Genomic DNA, 22,112 nt, shown 5'->3' with positions numbered 1-22,112 from the left:
TTTAAATCCATTCATCTGTTGACAGACACCTGGGATGAACCCCTAACTTGGCTATTGTGAATTGTGCCACAATAAGCATGGGTGTGCATATATCTTGAAAGTATGCTGACTTTAATTCTTTTGGATAAATACCAAGGAGAGGGATAGCTGGATCACATTTTTAAGTTTCTGAGGACCCTCCATACTGACCTCCATAGTGGTTATACTAACTTGCCGCAGTCCGGCTGCGGCAAATAACCGGGGGGGTGACGAATAACTTGTGTACTTGATACAGCAGGAGTGGAAGCCGTTTATTGCAGGACAGGAGCAGTATTTATACATTCCATACAGCTTATCTAATTAACATAAACTAGATACATCAGTCAACCAATCAGGAATCTCCACACTTAATGGCTCGCTTTTGTTACTTCTCAAACCACTCCCTCTGGCATTTTGCCAGGCACCATCCAGACTTGTTTACGAACTCTAACATTCCCCTGGCAAAATGCCAGGTGTTATTTTGACTTGTTTACAGACTCTAACACTAACTTACATTCCCACCACCAACAGTACGTAAGAGTTCTTTCTTCCTTGAATCTTCACCAGCATTTATTGTTGCTTGTTGTTTTGTTTGCTACTGGGGACCTGACCCAGGAATGCTTTACATCTCCAATCATTTTGATTTTTTATTTTGAGGCAGGGTCTAAGTTGCCCAGGATGGCCTCGAACCTGCGTTTGTCCTGCCTCAGCCTCCTGAGTAGAATCACAGGCACCCAGCATGTTGCTTGTATTCTTGATGATTCTCACTGGAGTGAGATGGAATCCTAGAGTGGTTTTGATTTGTATTTCCCAGACAGCTAAAGATGTCATGTAATTTTCATATAATTGTTGGCCATTTGTATTGAGAAACTGATGTGACCCCATCACATCAGTTTCTCAATACAAAAAAAAAAAAAAACAATCTCTACCTCAGAGCAAAGCCTATCCAAGGAATGGGTGTGACCCTTGTCCCTGGAAAAACCCACAGAGCCTGAGGAGGCAGATAGCCACCCTGCTGAGTTGTTTGTCTGCAAATAACAGGAGAGATCTGTGGTGCCAGGTGTCCCTGACTCAGTTAGGCTAGGTGAGGACCCATAACAACTTCCTAGCAACCATCAATCAGCATGAGACAGGGAAATACCTGGGATACCAGATGACCCCCCAGTAGTTTATGGTGGTTGATAATATGTTAGGAAACCATGTAGTTTAGCACATACACCCCTCATGGATTAAACCAATCCGTTCAAACAAATTCCCCTCGTGTACTAACCAATCACCCCTACCCAACTTGTTCCCACCAGTGAATGTGCTAATCAATGCTAAGAGTTGTTGTTTAAATTTCCTGTGGTGTGGAATGATTTGCTGTGTGATGTTGTGACTCATAGAGTATCCCCCAAAACCTATAAAATCTCATTGAACATAGGACCAGGGCTCACTTCCTGGGAAGTGAGCTGCTTCAGAAACTGTTGTGAGTCCAGGCTCAAGCTTGCAATAAAGACTCTTGTGTGATTGCGTTGGATTCGGCTCCTGAAGGTCTGTTGGAGTCCCAGGAATCTGGTAATACAGTACTTCTTTTGAAAAGGGTCTGTTCATTTCATGCACCCATCTATTAAATGGGTTGTTTGTTTTTTTCATTTGCCTGCATGTTGAGTTTTATCACTAGGTAATACTGGATTATGAAAGAGCTACACTCTTGAACTAATGAGTTTGAGTCCCATGGAATCACCTTCTCTGAACAGTTGCTCTTGGGGTGCCATTGTCCCTCCTCCAAACCCCCAGCATCATGAAATCAGCCTGAGGCAGAATAGAGAGGCTTTTGTAGGGTGTTGTGCAGGGCCATCCCCCACACTTCATCACAATATGGCTTCTCAGTCAGGAGCCGTGGAACATTCCTCAGGGCCAGGTTGTGGCAATGGAGGAACTGGACTGGTTTTAAATCACAGCCTGTGTGAGTTCTATAAAGGCTGGGTGCTCCTATTTGTTCCATCATGAAGTTCTGAGGCAGATCTGTGCAGATCCCCTGTGTGGGAGGGTAAAAAACCTCTTCTACTCTCCAAGATTCAGTACCTGGAAATTAACTGACAAAAAACACATTAAGAGGAGAGAAAAGGTTTTTCATATGCATATGAGCTAACAAAAGGAGTAGCCAGCCTGGTCCACAGCTAAAGTTAGAGATTTACAGACCTAAATTAGTAGTGGGAGAATAAGAGTCTCTGGGAAGAACAGTTTTCTTTAGAAAGACAAACAGATTCTTAGGAGAGAAAAGAGAGATAAGAACGTCTGTGATACTGTTTGTCCATACAGGAGCAAATGGTCCTCCTGTCTTCTTAGGGCCATATAACACCTGGTGACTTATGCTCAGTGTGCTATTTATTGCCCCTGGGAGTAGATCCATCCTGAAGAGTGACTATAAGTCAGCCTCTTTTCCTATAAGTAGCAGCTGTTAGATAAAGGAAGCTTTTTTCTACGCTGCTGAGTTTCAAATGTCTTTAGCTTAAAGCCTCTTCATAGCAACTCTGGGGTTCCAAGCAGGTCCTGGAAACTGCACCCCATGTCTCACTATGATTCCTTTGCTAGTCAGAACTATTTTTCCTTTGCCCCCTTGTTTTTGAGTCCTGTGTAGTTTATAAAGCAGCATACATCCTTTCTGGTAAAAAGAATAGATTTAGATGATTATATTTAGAATATTTACATTTAGAAGATTATACGACACCTTGAATGATTTCTTAACAGTTTCCTTATGTACATTTAATCTTCTTAAATAGATTATAGTCAAAACAAAAGGAGAATCATTTTTCAAGTTGCTGGGATTACAGGCATGTGCCACCATGCCCAGCCATTTTTATTACTTCCTTTATGTCTCTCATTGTGTCATCTGTCTCCAAGAAAGAATTAGACAGGCAAGAGATTTCCTGGGGACAGGGAGCAGGAGGGGTGAGAAGCATCTTTAGTTCCTGATGTAGATATGTCACCTATGAAAGGAGAGAGCAAAGTCAGGCAGGAAGAGTTCTGTGTAACAGGAGCTCCTACCTGCAGGCCAATGGGGAGAGCCAGAGCAAAGGTTCTCCAGCAGAGCAGTCTGCCTTGGATAGAGAATCTTCTGGGAGAAGTCATTGGAGACCTGGCCTCTGGATGAAGATGAAGACTTGGATGGATCTGAATGGGCATAGCTGGAAACTGCTCCCCAGCTACCCTCCCTGAAGCAGTTTCCCTTGAAAAGAGATCCAAGGGGCACTTCAGTGGCTGCCACCCGCGTGGCACCTCACCAACCATGTGCCAGGGACTCCAACTTTGAAGTCACTTCAGCAATGTTCATGCATCATATCTTTCACTCTCTCCTCAGCATCAGTACTTGGTTGTTTTGCATACAGTTCTTTATTAACTGATTAATTAACTTTTTGCATATTGTTTGAGATGTTGTGTACCATTTCCTGAGGACCTGGATTCCTTCTATAGAAAATGTTGCTGCAGTGGAGTAATTAAGAGTCTGGAGCCAGACTGCCTGGGTTCCCAGCCCAGATTCACTGACTAATAGTTGCAGGAAGATGGAAAAAGTACTGAAGTTTGTGCCTCAGTTTCTTCATTTACAAAATTATAACAATTATGGTGAAGCAAGAATTAAAGACAGACAGTCAATATAGATAGGTAACCAGGTTGGATGCAGTACCTGGAAATTAAATGACAAAAGACACATTAAGAGGAGAGGAAAGGTTTTTCATATGCATATGAGCTAACAAAAGGAGTAGCCAGCTGGTTTGTGTCTGAGCAGTTGGAGACCACCACTGGGAGATTGGAATATTAATGTCTCCAGAGCACTTTGATTACCAAGATCACCTGCCTATACTACCTCTCCCAAAATGTTGCAGAATTAATGCCTCCTGGGCTGCTTCCTGCCTGGATCCCTCCATTTGGCCCTTCCCCTTGCCCATCTCACCTTTTGGCCAACCCACCCAGCATTTCCCAGGCCTTGTCAAGTTTTCAGGAAGGAGAGAGAGAAGGAGGAAGAGGGCAGAAGAACAAAGAAAGTCTAAAATGCATAAAAGGGGCAGGTTGCTCTCATTTCTTGGGATATCAGAAATGAGACACCAGCTATGTCCCCCTTTTCCCTCTCAGGAGAAGTCTGTGTTAGTATTTTTTAAATAAAACCTGCTTTATACACTTGCCTCAGTGTGCTTCTCTAATGTTCAAACTTCAACATTTGAGGAAGCAGAACTCATCACAGATAAATGGTGGTATCAATAGCATTATTGTGAAAATTAAATGCTACATGGGAAGCACTTAGTACAGGGATTTGGCAGTTGTGTGTTTTAAGTCAACATTAACATATGTCTCCCATTGATTCTTTTACCTTTGAAATTTTGCCTTTCAATGCATATATCCTTTTTGAAAATTTGGAGTATGCGTTTTGGTCTGGCTGAGTGTTTAAGGACCTTCCTATCATATTGGGATGGTGGATGTTCTGCCTAGCTTTGGAATCTGCTATAAAATTAGGTTAACCTAGAGTGTAACACACAGTAAACACTTGAAAATGGTAGTGATTTCTAGTGGGAGCTCTGTTAAAAGTTAGTCTCTGCCTCCATTTATTCCTCTTCACTCTCATTTACACAATGAACATTTACTGGGTATCCGTGAATGTCAGGTACTATGTAAATACCAGAGTATTGAAGACAAGTCAGCCATAGTCCTTATCCTCTACAAGACCAAACTCTGAGAGAAGGTACCAGCATACACACACACACACACACACACACACACACACACACAATCTATAATAAGAATTGTGAGATTTTTAGTTGAGGCCTGGATAACATGCTAGGAAAAGTAGAAGGAGAAATTGCTTTCACTTGGTTCTTAAGTGCCACACTCTAGGGTCCAGGCTAATGCACGTGAGAGGCCCTTTGAAAAGGAGAAACATTGAGCATCACATTTGTCATCTGCTTTAGGTTGGCCTAGGAGAATATTCAGGAACCACCTGCTTCTCAAATCACATTGTAAGTACAAATGGCTGAATTACACAGTGAAGCAGAAATAATAACAAGGATTGCTTCAAGCCTGTCATCTGTCCCTCTTAAGCATTCTATAAACAACATCCATCTCTGACAAGATTACTTTTCTGGAGCATGAGGAGAAGTACACCAGGGCTCTTTCTATTCTTTTGTTTCAGGTCATTAGCAGAATAATTGCGGGAGGTGTCAATGCCCCATTAACCATGTTGACTCCATGCTTCTGGGGAATCGCACCTGTCTTTTGCTCAGCCTGAATCTGCTTTGAACTGTGTTTGTTACTCTTTTGATTTATTTACATTCTGCCTTCACAGCCTCCCTCACTAGGTTTCTCCTAAAATACTGGCACTCCAAGGGCTCAGATCACTTGTGTTTTTGTCCCTTCAAAACTCCTCTTGGTAACAAGAGCTGCTGGCTGTCAATCACATTTCAGTTGCCCTATTTGCAGCCCATTTTCTGCAAGAGCAGGGAACTCAGGGTTTTTCTGCCCACATGTGATAACTGGGAGGTACTGAACTGGCCAGGCCATTTCATTTGTGCTCTGTTATTAGATTCAGCAGTCCTGACTCTAATAGGAAAAAGCAAGGAAACCTATGGTGACACGGGGCTAATGAAGGAGCAGGATTCCTGGCAATACTGCCTGAAAATCGGTTCACTAATACTAAGAACTGGGGGAACAGAGAAAATAGGAGGAAAACGAGTTTAGTTTGGGAAACTTTGGGATCTCTTTCAAGCCATCCAAGTGGAAATACAGAGAATACATATATAAATGTGTAGTTTCAAACAAACAAACAAAAAGAAGTTAAAGTTACAGAGTACACACACACACACACACACACATGAGAACCTTCAGGTTATAGAATTTCTTAAATCCATAAGACTGGATGATGTCATCAAGGAAGTGAATATTTATGGAGAAGAGATCAAAGAGTTCTAGGGCCTTCCAAAGTGTAGACATCAGGGAAAGGAAGAGGACCTAGCCAAAGAGATCAAGGAGTAATCAATAAAGCAGGGAAGTTTGGAACCTAGAATCCTGAAAGCATTTCAAGAAGGCAGAATGATCAATTTTTCCAGTCAGCTGAAAGGTCAAGTGTGGTGGGGATTGAGAACTGTCAGGTTTAGCAACTTAAAAGTTTCTGTTAACATTGACAAGAGCACTTCAGGCAAGTTGGCTCTGGCCTTGGAGCCCATGTTCTCCCATACTAACTTTTGGGGTTCTAGCCCTCTGCCTCCCAGACCTCTGGCCTCTTCTTCTGGCTCTCAGCCTCTCAACATTCTTGGACTCTTTTGCCACTGCCTTGATCTTCTGTATTCAGATATTGCCAAATTTCTCAACTGCTTGGGATCAGCAACCGTTTAAAAAACCTGTATAAGTATGTGCTCTTTCTGCACATATGCAACACATATATAGATTTATGTATATAATTTCAGGTGCTCATGGACTTCCTGATTCTTGGGCCTGTTAAGAAATCCTTACTCTAGTTTCATCAAATAATTTTCCCTTCACCTCTGGGAGCTCAGAGTTTTTAAAGTCAGTTTGCCAGTCCCCAGGCCCAAAAGCCTTCTCAGATCATTGTTCAAATTAAAGACAGTTAGAGCTAAGAGCATGTTCTTAATTTAAGCTTTCAGGGAGACAAATTTGAGGTAAAACCAGTAGTCCTGTAACCAATTCAAAGATATGTTAAATATGATGATTTCATCTGTATTCACACCTTCTTAGTTTGACTTCAGATCTGATATCTTCTAGTTACCATAGATGGTTACACTAAGGACAGCCAAATCCCCTAGGCCAAGGATCTAAAATTAACATCCATGGGGACCAGAAGTTGAAAGGCATGGAAAATCATCTTGTTACAGAGTCTGTGGTGAACAGACAAGGAGAAAGCATATATACTTGGTTTAAAAAGAGAAGTTGATACTCTGCTCAAACAAATTGTTGACTTGCAAGAATTTCAGCTCAAGTTGGGTGTGATCATGCAAGCCTAGAATCCCAGCTACTTGGAAGGCTAAGGCAGGAGGGTCACAACTTTGAGCCTAGGCTGGGCAACTTAGTGGGATTTTGTCTCAAAAAAAAAAAAGGTCTAGGGATTTAGCTCAGTGGTAAAGAGTCCCTGGTTCAATCCCCAACACCACCACCAAAAAAAAAAAAAAAATCAGTTCAACAATACTAGAACTTCAGATTTTTTGAGATAATCTAAAATCTTGATTTTCATACAGACTATGTAGGCAGAAGCGTAACTCTGATGACCAGCTTATGATCCCTTAGCTAGGCAAAGTCAGAGAATGTAGGTTAATTTTATTGTAGAGCCCACTTGAAAACTCTTTTCATCATTTTGACAGATTGTGTTTTCAAAAAATAGTGAAAGCAATATTTCTAGTTGTATTAGTCAGCTTTTTGTTGCTGTGACAAAACACTTGAGATAAACAACTTAAAAGGGGGATGTATTTTTGGCTTTTGGGTTCAGATATTTCAGTTCATGGTTGCTGGCTCCACTCTTTCTGGGCCTGAGGTAAGGCAGAACATCCTGATGACAGGGGACAGGGGAGGAAATTTGCTCACCTCATGGCAGCTGGAAGCAAAGAAAAATAGAGGAAAGGGCCAGGGACAAAATATAATATTCAAAGGGATGGCCCCCCACCAGTGACATACTTCCTTCAACTAGGCCCCGCATCCAAACACTATAGCATTAGGAACCAAACCTTGGGCACATGAGCTTTTGGTGGACGTTTTAGATCCAACCCATAACAACAGTCCTGCATATTTTTGAATGTAGGACTTGACATTCATATCAAGTGAATCTGGAATGAGGAAGACCCTTGTAACCACCTTGACAAACAGTATGTGGTTTGTGTGATGCTGCACAACTTAAGGTCGGGTCCTGCAAAGTGATACGGTTTCTACTCATTCTGTCTTGGGACACTGACTCTTGGAATCCAGCCCCAAGGCTGTGAGGAAGCCAAAGGAGCCTACACAGAGATCATTAGCAGAGATGCACTGTTATGTTTTAGTCCTATGCCAGGCAAGGCCCCTGGAGCTGTCAGTTATGAATGGGAGAAAGTTAGTAAATAGTAAGTAGGGCCTGGCAGGGGAATTAGGGCCTTGCCATGTGTGCCTGCAGGGGGCACCAATCACACAGAACACCGTAACCTAGTCAGTCTAGGAAGTGAGGCCCAGTGGGAGCAGAGCCAGGAGCAAGTAAGCACCTGGCTGATCTAACCTGAACTTAATGCCAAGGTGAGTGGGGTGAGTGGAGGGCACAGTGCACGGGGCAAGTCAAGTGCCCAGGAGGGGGGGCTGGCCTGGAGACAAGGCACTGGAATGAGCCTAGGCACTTGGTCAGCATGGATGATTTCGGCTGAACAAATTAAGCATTCCATTATGGAGCACATTCTGGGAACATCTCACAGGTTATGGTGTCTGTGTGGGATTTTGAGACACCCTCCATATCCAGGGCCTACTGCAGATACCAAAATCTATGAAAATCTGTGCATTAAAGTCTTTTCTATTAAATGGCATTTTTGCATATAACATGTGCACATCTTTCTGTTTGCTTTATACCATCTCTAAATTATCATATTATCGTATCAAATATCACTATGTTCTGTGAATAATTGTTACACTGTATTGTTAGGGAATAATGACAAAAAAGCCTGTATTGTTTTTATTATAACAATATTTTTCTAAATAATTTTGATTTGCAGTTGATTGAATCCACAGATGCCAAACTCTTGGCATATGAAAGGCCAACTGTACGTAACTAATATCATTCTCATTCCTCAGAGAGTTCATTCATTCTCAAGGAGCAGTTTTGTGGTACTCCTAAGATGCACCACAGGAACATATCATAATGTCACTTACCTCTCTCTGCACTTCCTTTCTGATTGTTTTTTCTTTGGAAACAGGGTCTTACTAAATTGCTGACGCTGACCTTGAACTTATGCTCCTCCTGCCTCAGGCTCCAGAGTTACTGAAATTGCAGATGGGCACCACCATGCCCCATATTACCTCTGCTCTTTCTGATATATCTTTCCCTCCATCTTGAAAATTTAAGTCCAGTGTCACCTTTGCCTGGAAACCTTCTCTTGGATTGGTTGCTGCTTCCCTTGTGTTTCTGAATAGTACTAAATGGCCTATGGACTTTTCTCCTCTAAATTATGAACTCTTTGTGTATGCTCATAGATGCATAAAAGATGTTCAAGAAATGCTTGTTGAATGTGTCAATCATTGGCACAGAGAGGAGACATTTTACCTGGTTGAGTCCAGGTGATAGTTGATACCTGGGCTCACAGTGGCAGCTCAGTTGGACAGCAGCCTGTATACCTGTGGCCTGAACTGGGCCTACCCCTGCTGGAGGGCTGGGCAGGCAGGGTACCCTTCACATGCACAGCAGTTTCTTGTTTTTGTTCCCTCCTACCAAGGAGCAGCCTGGAGTCACAGATCCCAAAGCCCAGGAAGGTGTGGTAACTTATTGGTAATAAAACTCTGGCTGAGGAGGAGCAAGCCTCAAGTACACTGGTCCCAGACTCAGAAATCTCATTAGTTACAATTTTGCTATTAGCCTAATATGAGTACACCACACACATCCAGTGGGGATGGAAACCAGGGCTTCACATATGCAAGGTGAACACCATCACTGCACCACATCTCCTGGCTGTGCAATTTTCTGCCAAGTTGCCTCTTTTCGTGGGTGATTCAACTTGCCTCTCACTGCCAGAACTCTCAGAAGGAAGGGAGGTGAGAAAAAAAAATCAGCTGTAGTCAATTGGCTTGACCAGGTTGGGGGCCTTCCTTTTTCCCTGGGGAAAGAGCTTCCCTCTATAAGAAAGGATATATGTCTGATCTAAGACCTGGAACATTTTCTCTTTCATTCAGATTCCTATCAAGATATTTGCTATACATTTTTAAAATAAAAAATGACTTAATTGAATTTTATTGGTTTGTTTATTTACTGGTACTAAGGTTCACCCAGGGGCACTTTATCAGTGATCTACACCCCCAGCCCTTTTTATTTTTTATTTGGAGACAGGGTCTCACTAAGTTGCTGAGGCTGGCCTTGAACTTGTAATCCTCCTGTCTCAGCTTCTTGAGCCTTTGGAATTACAGGCATATGCCGTTGGGCCTGGTCAGTTTTATTTTTGGAGTTGGCATTTTTAAACATTTACTAAACAATTCTCAATAAGTTCCTAGTAATTTTCAAATTTGAATTGGTGAGGACAAGTCTCCCCAACCACATTCACTCCCTAACCTGGAAGGACTAGGGCAGTCAAGAAAAGGTGTGAGGGAAATGGATCGGGTGGGACCCACAGCCCAGCTCTGAAGCCACTCTCCTCCCAGCTTATGTAGACTAGGCCTGGGTGTTCTTAGCAACTGTCAGGAGTGGCTGCCATGCAGCATAATGCCCTGAACACAGACTTGCCTAATCCTGCCACAGGATGCCTGCTAACCGGGATTGTCCCATGCCAGCCATGACCCTGTTGGTCTTCAGGACTGCAACTAGTCATCGGATGCCTCCAGGCCTCTCAGCCTCCCAGCCCTCCTTATGAGACAACCTAGAGTCAGGTGTTCTCTGACTTTTTGAGCCAAAGAGCAAATTGATTGTGTTTGGGCGGCGTTGAAGATTGAAGAGGTTGCACACACCATCAGCCACCTTTGACTCCTGCCTTTCCCTCCCCATGGTCCAGCTGGCCAGTGGGCTGGGGAGGCTAATCATCTTAAAAGCAGGTTGGGCACATTGCTGGATGCCCACATCTATTCCAAGGAAAAATCAGGGTCCATCTCTCTTACCACACCTTGCTTCTCAGCACCTCCACCCAGCCCGGTCCCCACATCAGTGCAGGGGGATAGGGTGAGGTCAGAAAGGTTATTAGCATGCTTACTTCAAAGAGAAGAGTATGTGAAGCCAGTAAAAAGTTCTCATCCATGAGGAGATGTGAAATTTATGCAAAATATCACAGAGGTCCCTGCCCTGGGTGCTCTGTGCAAAGAAAACAGACCACCAGCAGAAGAAGTTCCTGGTTTTCACTCCATGTCCTGTGGCTGGCCTGACCCTTCCTGGGCTCTCCAGGGAGTCAGGGCCATGAGGTCAGAGATGCAGATGGTGACCCAGACCTGAGGCCCAGGGAAAGAATTTTCTTGTTTTCTTGTCCCAGAGGGCTTCCTCTTCCCCACTGAGACCGAAGCCACAGGAAATTAGGTCAAATAGCAGCAAGAGAGGGTGATTTCCATTAGAGAAAAGGGGGTTTCAGACAAAACTGAGGACTTTCTAGCACTCAGGTCACCTAGTCTGGAGCTTTGGTGGCTGTTTAAGAAGAAGTTCTGAGGCACACTTGAAGGAGCACTGGGACAGGAACTGAGGGTTCTGATTCTGGTTCTGGCACTGACTAGCCGTGTGACAAAGTCAACCTCCCAAGGACTCAGTTTCCTCCTGGAAAATGGAGAAAATATGTCCTGCTCTGCACACAGTGCTCAGGATGATGATCAAACAGGAAACAAAATGTGCACAGAGGTTCTCTGTGATCAAACAGAACAGATTTTACAAGCACTTTGAGTCACTCAGAGGAAAAGTGTTGTTAAAAACAGGCAGTAATAAATCTGGTAGCAGGAAGACGAGGCCACTCTGATTGCCTGACATCCTTGCTCGGCTCCCCGCTGGTTACCCTTTCTTTACCCATGACACTGGTTGTAGAAGATCAAGGAGAACATGACTCAACTAATTTTCACAACTAAGGTATTGGGTCAGTTTAAGCCAACTGCTTTCCACTCTGGATAGAATTGGTTGAGCTGAATTTTGAACAGAATTGAATTGTCAGGTAGAGCATCAGCTAGGAAGCCTTACCTGATACAGCCCCAGGGGAATAAAGAACCCTGGAACCTCTGGGTGAAGCCTAGGCTGACAGGGGCAGTATGGAAGAGACTGAAGGCCCAGCCCTAAAGCCATAATCACAATAGCTGTTGTTTTCAATATCATTAAAATAAGTTGAGTGCTTATTACAGGTCAGGTACTATGAGAAATTCTTTAAAATATTGCTCTTTTAAATTCAAAAACCCTGTAAATTACCTATTGCTATTTTACGTATGAAAACACTAGAGCTCAAACTGATTCCATTAGGTATGTAACCAGAGTCACACAGGTGAGAGAGCCAGCATTCAAACATAAACATGTTTGATCCCTGAAGCTGAGCTACTAGTCACTATGTTAGTGATCCCACCAGGACACAAGGTACTGGAATCACCACAGGGCCAGCTCTATCCCCAATTTCTGGGCCCCACGCCCCAGAGGGTTTGATTCAGTTGGCCTGGAGTTTCCACTCCTATCAAGTTCCCAGGTAATGCTGCTGTCAACAGCGCCAGGGAGCACCCTAGGTGGGGGAGTCTTAATGCTTTTCACGCAGCTAGGGGGCACTGCAGACGGAGAAGCCAGCAGGGCTGCTGGTGTATTCACAGTGGCAGAAAAACCCACCTGTCCTCAGCACCTTCCCTGCAGGCAAAATCCCTCATGTAGGAGCCTCACCCCACTTCGACAGCAAATACAGGGGCTTTCAGCTTTTTAGACAGTTGTTTTCCAGTTTGCTTTCAATTAGTTTCCCCATTAATCTATTCATTATTTTCTCAAAACCCTTACCCACCTCAGAACCTGGATCTGGAAGGATCTGCCATAGAATTGCAAAGTTGCAGCTGAATTCTCTCTTGGGTGCCAACAGAGCCTGATGCATGCATAGTAGGCATCCGTTATGACTCAGGCAAAGTATGCTGAGCTGTAAATACGGACAGGTCTATGAATCTGGCTAAAGGCTTTCTCAGAGGTGTCTTGCTGGCCTGCTTTCTAGCTGTCAATATCAAACTCATCCCACCATATGCTTGAATTTCTGCCTGTGCCTCCTATAGTGAATTGAATGTTCACATTCTAACCTTGAATAAAAAGTCATAGATAATAGGATCATAGTCAAAACCAACCCTGTGTAAAAAACAGTGGAGCAAGAGTTTTCTACTTTGCATTTTTCTGAAATTATAGTCTGACCTCAAGTAGCATAATTTTGCCATGGAAAGGTCAAGAAATGCCTTCAGCCTCTATATGGTCTTAAGACACACATGTATTTATGGAGAACTTTGTTCCTGGTTGCAGGTCTTCCTCATCACTCCTATCAGCAGAAAAGTTCAGGGTCATGGTGGGCAGAACATCCAATCCCCAGCTCACAGCTCTAATGATCTCATCACTGTTCACCTCCACCCCATTTTAGCTTTTACTCCATGGTCACACCTAGACCTTTTTATACCTGGAACTCGTCTACAAAAGAAATATGACTTCTCCTAGCATGGCAATCTCATTCTAATCTTCTGTTCTTCCCGATCTTTCACTTTTTTTTGCATGCCCTTCATGTCTTCTCAGACCTCATCCAATCACTCTGTCCATCATTCCTTTATTCCCTCACCTCCCTATCTATCGGCCTATCTTCATGATCCTGTGGACCTTCCCTAATTTCCTTGTGACAATTCCAACTCCTTTATGCCATTAATGTCATTTTTGGACTGACCTGGCCAACCCTCAACTCTGAATGATTTTAAGCCATCTGTTTCTCCAATCTTATGCTCAGATTTTGCTCAGTCTTACGCTCAGACTGTCATAGGCATGTGCAGATTGAGTTCATCACAAACGAACACAAGGTCTCTAAATCAGAGGGGTCTCAGTGCTATCTGGCAAGCCTTTTATGGGACTTTGGTCAGCAACTCAGTGCCAGGCTTTTAGCTACTACACAGAAAGTGTGGTGCAAAAGGCAGAGCCACCATCACCCCTATCCCAGGCTGTGTGGAACTCAGGGCCCTGTGCAGAGCTGCAAGTGCTTTGGGAGAGTATCTTTGTGCAATTCCAAACTACATACCTGTATTTGCTCTGCCTCTCTCAGTCTCCACAATAACTGTTCCAAAACTTTCCTATGGCCATCATTTCCACCAAATAATGTACCTTTATTTATTTATTATTTTTTCTTTTTATTTATTTTTTTGTAGTGCTGGGATTGAACCCATGTGTGGCCTCACACATGCTAGGCAAACATTCTACCACTGAGCTACATCCTCAGCCCCCATGTACCTCTCTATTTAATAAGAGAAGATAAAGATAAAGGGTGATCTTCAGAGATTTCTGGTCCCTCACCTTGACAAACCCTCCTGCTTGATAAACATTCTCCTGTCTTTTCTTTACTCTCAAAAGAAGTTTCTTTCTTGCTCATTAAGGCAAATATTTCCTCCTGTGTTTGCAATTCATCCCCAATCTCTCTCTTCCTCCCTTGATCATTCTCATTCCTTCACAGGATTTAAACATGTTCAAACCTCTTTCATTAGAATAAACACCCTCTGCCCACACTTACATTCTTTTTAGCCACAGCTCTATTCCTATTATCTTTTTTCAACCAACACAATACAATTAATATTATAACTTTTTTAAAAATTGAAAACAGAATAGTACCATGTATACTTATGTCCCAGATTCAAGATGTGCCACATGTCCATCCAGGGTCCTGGAGAGCTAGCTCTGCTCACTTCCCACTCTGTCCATAATCCCCTCATCACTCCAGTGAGGCTGTGCTTTCAAGTGTCTCCATTATCGGATGGCCAGATCCAGCAGACACTTTTCCATTTGCAGCTATGGACCGCTTCACCCTCTGACTTCCTCTCCTGCTTACGTGTCCCTCATTTTTTTCCTGCTTCTCAGTTTCCTCTATGGCTCTCTGAGCTCTGCTTGTTCCTTAAATATTCTATCTTTAGCTTCCTCTTGCCTCATTCTTCACTGAGACATCCCTGACACACTCCAGACTGGAGGAAAACACTGCTTTCCCATTTATAAGCGCCTTTCCCAAGGTATTATACTCACTTGGCTAAATATTGGCATGCCGCAATAGACTATGAATTCCCTAAGGTCAGAGAATCTTCTTAATGTATTGCCAGAATCCAGCTTGAAGTAAAGCCCAATAAATATCCATAGAAAGAGGAATGTATTCCAGGCCTTTAAGACCAAGGAGAGAGAACAGGTCTATCACCATGACCACAATTCACCACTGCTTGTTTACAGATTCCTCCAGCTTGGCTATGAGGAGGAACAAACAGAAACAACTCTTTATTGTCCCTGCTAATTAGGGCATGAGTAGGAAAAATTCCAGAGGCATCCAGAGCCTCCTTTAAGCCTCCCAAAATAGTAAAGCTATTCCTGCCAGAGGGGTGGATTTATGTTTCAGTTGCTTCCCAGTTTTCATTTACCAAGTCACAGAGGCCAAAGAGTCACCTTTAGGCTAGAAGGAGGATAACATTCTGAGCACAGAGATTTCCCACAAGTCTGTCATAAATTAATGGCATTGGTATCTCACCATATCAATTTTTTTCTTTTTTCTTTTTTTGTACTAGAGATTGAGATCAGAGGTACTTAACACTGAACCATATCCCAGGACCTATTTATTTTGAGACAGTGTCTTGCCAAATTTTGCTTAGGGCCTTGCTTAGTTGCTGAGGCTGGCCTTCAACAAGTAATACTCCTGCCTCAGCCTCCAGAGCCACTGAGATTACAGGCACCACCACACAGGACTCACCACATGAATTTTGAGACTAAGAGAACTCCCTTTGGCTGTGAGATTCACTCCTTGTTATTCCCAGATGTTGTGCAGGATCTCTGTTCAGTCCTGGGGTCAAAAAACTGGAGGCCAAATGGGAAGTTACCAAGTTGCAGCACACAGTGGAAAAACCGCCACTTAATTGAGTACCTATTGTGTGCCAGACACTGTAGCAGGCTCTCTTTGTAAATTTAATTGTCTAACCAGCCAGAAAAGCAGCTCTTACTCATAGAAGCATTGCCAACAACCTAAACCATCTTCATCCTCTATCCTTGATAGAGCTGGCCTGCTGTCTTCTAAAAGTGTTCTCATTGATATCATTTGGTTTGGTTTTTAGAGAGAGGCATGAAGCATCATTCCCCATTTATGAACAGAAAACTAAGCCCTAGACAGCATCTTGCCAAGGGTCACACATTGTAGAATCAGGCTTGGATCTCCCTGAACTCTTTTCAACATTTGGGATGCCTGAAAAGGGGTTTGACTCCCACTGCCACCTGGCTGTGTGGGCCCAGATCCTGCTCTGTGTGGAAGGTATGAGCCCTGAAATGACCTTTTTTTCTGCACTGACAGTCCCTGCAAGATACAAACTCTCTGAGCTGCAGTTTCTTCCTCTGTAAACCAGCTGGTGATACGTGCTCTGGCTACTTTGTGGAGTTTTGTGAGAATCAAATGCGGTTAGGTCAGTGAAGGCATTTTGAAAAGCACAACATGGAGACAGTGACCCCAAAGTGTTATTATTAGTAGGGACACAACATTCAGAGGAAAGCCCGATTTCTTTGCTTTAAAAAAAACTTAAGGTGACCTTTAAGCAAGAAGTCAGCTGGGTTCTCAGCTCACAGTCATTTAACACACTTCAATTCAGAGTCTTTGAGAGCAAAGAGAAATATTTGGAAACACAGTTCCAGAAATAGGCAAGCAGGAGAAACTGAAGCTCCCCTGGGAAGTGGGGCTGGGGACAGGAAGCCAGCCCAGACCTCCTCTGTCACCAGCTTCTCATCCCCAAATTCAGGAAATCCGTCCCACTCCTGGAGCCCTTTCCCACACTGGCTTCCCAGTTCCTCCCACAGGGGCGGCCGTTCTCCTCTGGCATCTTGTTTGGGGTGAAAGATGGAGGGGGGTCTATGGGCAGGAGGAGCCCTGTTTATTGGCCCTGCCTATGGGGAAAGTGGGAGGAAAGTGGGAGGAAAGTGGGAGAAGGTTCGTGAGCTGCGGGAGGGATCAGAAGGACTCTCCTATACTCGTTAGCTGTATTGGGCCCTATGCTGCGTGCTTGATGTATTTTATACACTGTGCACAAAGGGCTTATGAGGGAGATATCCCTATTTCTATTTCAGAAAAAGGAAACTGAGGCTCAGAGTTGGGCTGGGTGGAACTTGAGAACTCTCACAGAGCTGCAGAGCAGTGGGGCTGCATTCTAGGTGAGTCCACAATCGTGGCGTTCTGCTTCCTCTTGGGGTTTTCTCTCTGAACATTCATCACAAAGGTGTGCAGATCCAGTTCTGAGTGCAGAACATGACCTTGTGCTGTCCGTCAGCGGAGCTCAGCCAGCAGGCTCATGCTGTCCCTGCTCACACTCACCTCCTTCCAAGTTGTGAGTGCTCACCTCCTCCAGGAGTTGTTTCAGTGTGACTCTGCTTCACAATTATAAATGCCGAGAAGTCCAACATCTGCAATCGGTAAACTTGAGACCCAAGAGAACTGAAAGTTCCAGGCTTGGTCCAAAGGTCTGACAACCAGAAGAACCTATAGTGTACATTCCAGTTCAAGTCTGAGTCTGAAGGTAGGAAAAGACCAATGTCTGAGATTGAAGACAGGCAGAGAGAGAATTATTTCTTACTTAGTCTTTCGTTATATTTATTTAGTGGATGGGACGATCATGGTCCACATTGGGGAAGTCAGTTTGCTTTACTCTATAAATGTAAATGTTAATTTCGTCTGAAACACTCACAGACACACAAAAAATAATGGTTGAACCAAGCATCTTGGCACCTTATGGTCCAGTCAAGTTGGCACACAAAATTTGCCATGGCCACAAGGGAGAGAGGATGTTGGGAGGAGCTTTTTCGAGGGTGGTGAGGGGAGACATTTGAACAGTGACATCTGAATGGAGCCCTAATTGATAAGGAGGAGCCAGGCATGTGAAGTTCTGGGGAAGGAGGATCCCAATAGGAAAAGTAGAAAAATGCAAAGCTCTGCTTGTTTGAGGAGTATAAATAGGGACAGGAAAGCTGGAATGAACCTAGCAACAGGTAGTGGGTATAAGAAGAAGTGAGCAAGGAAAGCAAGGGTCAGATCACGTCCTGTGTTTCCTACCCCTGCCTCTTCGCTGTTTTGTCTCTGATAAATCCCGCAGGGCTTAGAAGATGCAGGCCTCACTGAGCCAGATGGGTAATTGGCTGACTTCCCAAAGGCCCGATTACTTATTTGTTCCCCCAAACAGAAATGACAGGTAATAGGGCTTTTCTGCTCACAAGACTTTAAAAAAAATCTTTATTTTTTTAGTTGTAGATACTTTTATTTGTTTATCTTTATGTGGTGCTGAGGCTCAAACCTAGTGCCTCCCACATGCTAGGTGAGTGCTTTACCAATGAGCCACAGTCCCAGCCCCATGCTCACAAGTCTTAATGTGAGATAATTCAATCCAAGTTTTATTAGGAGAAAGTTGAGGCTTATCCTGAATCCTAGGAGCCTTTCAGAGCATACTCAGCTGGACAATGGATCCCTCCATCTTCAGGACCTATAGGATGGAGTCCCTGAGAAACAAAGGGATTTAAAATAGCTGTAATATCTCTACTGGTAGAGATAAAGTGGCTTTCAAGCAAGAAGTGAAAGAGAAATCGGAAACTTCTATTAATATCTTTCACTTCTTTGAAATGGCTGTCCATTAAATCTGAGTTCTGGACTTATCTCTTCAATATTATCTTTTTGTCTTTTTTTTTTTTTTAAGAACATATGGCATAGCTACCCAACTCCCAAATACACCAAGCATGTTCACTTGCCTTTGCTCCTTCTGCATGGAATTCCCATAGAGCCTCCCTCCAGATGTTTACCACTCTGTCCCATCCCTGTACTCCACCTGGCAACCATTTACCCATCTTCTAAAACTCAGGTTGAGTATTACTGCCTCTGTGATGCTTTTTCTTACCCACCTGAAGGTAGGATTGATTTTTTTTCCCCTCCTTTAGCTACTTTAAAGCCTTAATTGGTTCTGCAAGGTGGGTGCTTAAGTTTCAACTTCAACATTATTAAATTTGGATGAATTAATAACCCTCTTGTCATAGGTTTTCTGTGGATACATAGACGTTGCATGTTGGGAGACAATTTTCCATTTCTTATTTGGAAACTCTTGTACTTTCTTCCTTTTGTTTCAGACATTCTTTTAAGATGTTTGTATAGCAAACAGCATTGAAGTTAGACATAGTGTCTCCCTCCAGAGCTGCTTGGTGGCCTTTATAAAATATTGGTTTTTCCCAGCTCAGGGTGCCTCTTCCTTCCATGCAACCCACGGCATGTGCCAGAGTCAACTTCCTGTCTTGCCTCACCCTGTTGGAATTGGGGCTTGGGGATTTGGCATGCACATCTGGTATTCTAGCTACCGCTAGTGTGAGTAAAATACTATCCTTCTTTTCTGACCTTCAAGACTTATTTCTTCTGTGGCAAGCTAACTTGTTAGTTGGTGGTTAGAAGTCTAATAGCTCAGACTTTTCACAGTCATTGACAGCAAGTGGTACTCACTAAATATTAATTTTCCTCTCTAACAATTCACAGCTGCCTCATTTTCCAAAACATTGCCCTGGACAGCAGGAGCCCAGGCCCAGGAAATTCCCCCACTGGGACTGAAAGCCAATTATTGACTCAAGTAGGAAAGCAAAAGCCAAATCTCTTGCTCTGGGTCTGGGGATTTTGGGTGCTATCTACCCTTCAGAGCCTTCTACCTTTTCATCAGACCAAGGATAAACTACCTGAAGCTACATCCTTGCTCAGCTCTTTCCCCTTTCCTGCCTGGCTCCCTCCCTTATGGATTTTACACAAGATTCCCTCATTAAAAGACATGGACCAAATTTGTGCATTAGACTCTGCTTCTAGGTAACCTGGCCTAAGACACACATGCCATTTCTTCCTAAAGATGCTTCAGAATATTCTGTGAAGGTTTCAGTCCTCAGCCTATCCTAGAAGTATAGAAGAATATGCAAGAGTGTATACAAAGTGTGCTTCATACCCCTGCTTTCAACAACTCTTTCAGCCAATCAGAGGCAGCTACTGCCCATGCACTACCCACCATTCTTAGGACTAAGACAGAATCCAAACTGAGCATTCTTGTCCTAGGCTTGAGTGCTCATTCTCTCCCAAGGCCCAGCCCTCAGACCCTGTAAGCATGGTGACCCTTTTTCCTCTAGGCAGTAGGTGTCTGATAAATTTCCCTCCAGCTCTCCTCAGCAGGCTGAGTCCAGAGTCCTGAATTTATTCATTACGTGGCCCCTGCTGTTGAACTGGTTCTCATGTGTTCCTGGAATCTAGGGCATCCCTTCCTCTAGTTAGCCTTACTAGAATCAAAATTTTCAGCTTGTTTTTTGGCCCATCTGAAGACAGCCTTTGGACAAAGCCTTAGATTTGGCTTGTGTCATGGTTTGGATATGATGTGTCCCCCAAGAGTTCCTGTGTTAATGCAGCAATGTTTGGAGGTGTAATGACTAGACTGTGACTCTCTGTGTGAGAGTTGTAACCTAATGGGTCCATCCAAAGTTGAATGGACAGATTGGGCATTAACTGTAGGCAAGTAGGGCAGGGCTGGAGGAGATGTGTCACTGGGGGCATGCCCTGGAAAAATTCATCTCCCCTGTGGTCCCTACTGGGGACCTCATTGCTTCCTGGCTGTCATGAGGGGAGCAGCTCTTCTCCGCCTTGCCCTTCCACCATGATGTGCTACCTAATGTTGGACCAAATCATGGAGTCTGCCCACTAAACTGCTGGTACCATGAGCCAAAATAAACTTTCCATCCTTTAAGTTGTTCTTGTCAGGTGTTTTGGTCTCAGTGATGCAAAGCTGGGTCCTTCCAGACCCCAGTGGTCTCTGCAGAACAGGGAGGTTAGGAGCAAGGCTCCAGCTCTGCTATTTACTAACCCCATGACCTTGACCATAGTTACTTCTATTAGAAAATGGAGGGGGCTATAATGGTACCTACTTCAAACAGGTGAAGTGAGACAATGCATGTAAAGCAGCAGTGCCTGACACACGGTAAGAACTCAACATATGCAAATGACTATCCTTACCCTTGTCATCATTACCATCAGTAACAAAGCAGCCTGTTTATAGTCCCATACAGAGTTCTGAAAGCACCTTCATACTGAGGATCCAATCTGATCTTCACCATGGTCTCTCAAAGCAGGGTGGACAGAGGTCTCTATCCCAATTTATAGATGAAGTTGTGATTGGAAGATTGCACTGTTTGAGGTCGCAGAGGAGGTAAGCAAAATTAGATCTCTCCATTCTACATCTTGGACTTCACCTCACTGCCTCCAGTCCAGCTGTGTAGGCTTTAGTAAGCCCCATATTACATAAGTAGGGGATGGGGGATTGGCTTCTTTGCTTCTAAAGGGACGAGAGAGAGAGAGAGCCTGAGAAGTAGATTCAGCAGCTTCTGTTCTTTCCAGGCTCTGGATCAGCTCTGTCCTCCCCTGCTCCCTCCCTCTATCCTTCCTCCTTGCCAGCACTGATATCCACAAGGTGCAGACATGGGGCAGTGGGATGCTTATTATTTATTCATTGGTAGCACATCTGCAGATTCCTTCTCCATTTGCCTAGAGGAAGGTCATAATGTGCCAACCTATGCCTTACCAGTCCCAGGGGCTGGATGTGCAGGACACAGAGATCTCCACCATAGAAAGCAGAGGAGGGTTTCTTTAGGCAGGAGAGTGTTTCTGATATAGCCATAAATGAACACAATGGAAATTTGCTAAGGAAATGTGCAGAGGGTTTGGAAAATGGGGAAGAGACAAGAGAATCTCTTTCACTAGCCTCTAGTCACCATGGCAACAGCAGCATATTAAGCAGGAGAACTGATCATTTTAAATCAGGATTTTTAAAATATATTAAGACATACTGGATTCCAGCCTCATTTGTAATTCTGGACTAGATGAGTGAAAGGGGGATTTGTACCCCAACTCAACATGCAGGTATAGAGGCTTGGGGGGACATGTGAATCTGAGCTGGGAAGTCTCTAATTTCCTTATCCTGATTCAGAGCATGCTTTTGAAAAGCGTGGAGCATGTCAGTGGGAATTGCAAGAGCCATAGTTGAGACCCATGCAGGGAGTGACTTAGGATGGGTGGGATTAGCCTTTCCAGGAACACCAATGGGGCCCACCCAAGAGCAAGGGTGGAGGTGGCCCTCACATCAAGGGACAAAAATACAACTTATTTGGTGAAATAACATGGCCAAAATGCTCATGGCCTAGTTTCTGAAATCTGTGAATGTTACCTTACATGGCAAAAGGC

The 22,112-nt window shown here is 43.8% G+C and overlaps 1 long non-coding RNA gene across 2 annotated transcripts; it reads right to left on the bottom strand.

Annotated features, from left to right (window-relative positions):
• Positions 1–269: 269 nt before the first annotated feature.
• On the bottom strand, positions 270–15,084 carry LOC124105261 (uncharacterized). Of its 2 annotated transcripts, none has more exons than XR_009228449.1 (3): positions 14,888–15,084; positions 3,049–3,685; positions 270–2,096 (listed from the first exon to the last, which is right to left on the bottom strand). It is a non-coding gene; the product is annotated as an uncharacterized LOC124105261 (long non-coding RNA). The 2 variants fall into 2 exon arrangements; XR_009228450.1 differs by having other exon boundaries at positions 270–2,085.
• Positions 15,085–22,112: the final 7,028 nt, after the last annotated feature.

This window comes from Marmota monax, unplaced genomic scaffold (genome assembly GCF_021218885.2).
Source record: "Marmota monax isolate L192 unplaced genomic scaffold, Marmota_monax_Labrador192_F-V1.1 WCK01_AAM20220418_F8-fsc00104, whole genome shotgun sequence".
NCBI lineage: Eukaryota > Metazoa > Chordata > Mammalia > Rodentia > Sciuridae > Marmota > Marmota monax.
Note: the sequence above shows the minus strand (reverse complement) of the source record. Positions and strands in the feature narration are given on the sequence as shown.